Genomic DNA, 1,107 nt, shown 5'->3' with positions numbered 1-1,107 from the left:
CTGGCTATTATATTCCACGTTTTTGCTAACCTGCTATGGGCAGGAGTACTAGCATGGGAGAGGATTAAAGTTATTAAAATAAATAACTAGTATTGGTATGTATCTAAGTATAATTAAAGATTTAAATCTCTTATCCGAGTGATTTCTATAAGTTTCTAGTAACAAGGTGTTTTTGTTATAGGTGTTGGAGATCGAGAGGAATTCAATTCGTAAAATCCGCGCTTTAATGATCGGGTATCGGCAAGCTCGAAGGCGAAAACTAAGCTCGGGACCTGATTGATTTTAATTCTACCGTCGGCTTTTCTCTTCTCTTTTAACTTCAACGGCGATCAATCTTTTGTACTAACGCTCGGCCCTCCCTTTGTTAAGATATCTTTTGTTCTTATGATTCTTTGTTGCTTTTGACATTTAATGTAAGCAATAATCTTGCAATTTATGATCCTCTCTGTTTTAAACCTGTGAAGTTTCGCAAGCCTTGCCCAAAGATGAGCCTTATTGCTAGCAGTGGGAGGAGGAATGCGAAATACCGTGATCGCAGGTTAACACAGCGAATGATCGACTAAACGTTTTGTAAATTTTGAAGTAGGTTGTTCTATTTTAATTGCCACTTGAAAATGACGGCAGAACGGAGATGTCGATAAGCAACAATAAGGGTAAAACCTTGCCTCTGTGATTCGATTTTGCTTTTTCTATTTCATGTCAAGGAGGAGTTTAACGGTCCTCTCTGTGTGAAACTTGAGTGATTTCGCAAGCCTTGCCCAAAGACGGGCGATATTCGCCAACAGTGGGAGAAGGAATGCGAAGATCGTTAAGTGTTTTCTTCGAAATAAAGAAAACACTATTATACACAAGCAACACAGCGAATGACCTATCGTTCAAGAATCAAAATCGATATTATATCGCTCAGAGATTTCACGAGATAGAAAGCAAGATCGAATATATTAATTGTAGGTGACGCGGGTTTAGTCTCGTATCCGGATATCGCGAAATTATCAGAGAAGAGAGGAAATTTAGAAGTTTGATCTCTTACCTTGAGTATTATGCTCAAAAATGTTGAAGGATCCGGGTTCCGCTGACGCGGTTAGCGCGTTGTGTAATTATTAATAA

General features: G+C 38.7%; 2 protein-coding genes and 1 long non-coding RNA gene across 10 annotated transcripts in view; 2 read left to right on the top strand and 1 right to left on the bottom strand.

The window, feature by feature from the left end:
- Positions 1-865, top strand: LOC122577448. The gene is made up of 2 exons (XR_006320310.1): positions 1-95; positions 182-865. It is a non-coding gene; the product is annotated as an uncharacterized LOC122577448 (long non-coding RNA).
- Positions 1-1,107, top strand: part of LOC122577441 — a 266,783-nt gene that overhangs the window by 86,792 nt on the left and 178,884 nt on the right. The window lies entirely within an intron of this gene.
- LOC122577433 overlaps positions 1-1,107 on the bottom strand; it is a gene marked incomplete at its 5' end in the record, with an annotated part of 702,209 nt that overhangs the window by 612,725 nt on the left and 88,377 nt on the right.

Source organism: Bombus pyrosoma, unplaced genomic scaffold (assembly GCF_014825855.1).
Source record: "Bombus pyrosoma isolate SC7728 unplaced genomic scaffold, ASM1482585v1 HiC_scaffold_4710, whole genome shotgun sequence".
NCBI lineage: Eukaryota > Metazoa > Arthropoda > Insecta > Hymenoptera > Apidae > Bombus > Bombus pyrosoma.
The sequence above is the reverse complement of the archived record's forward strand: the minus strand, read 5'-3'. Positions and strand labels throughout refer to the sequence as shown.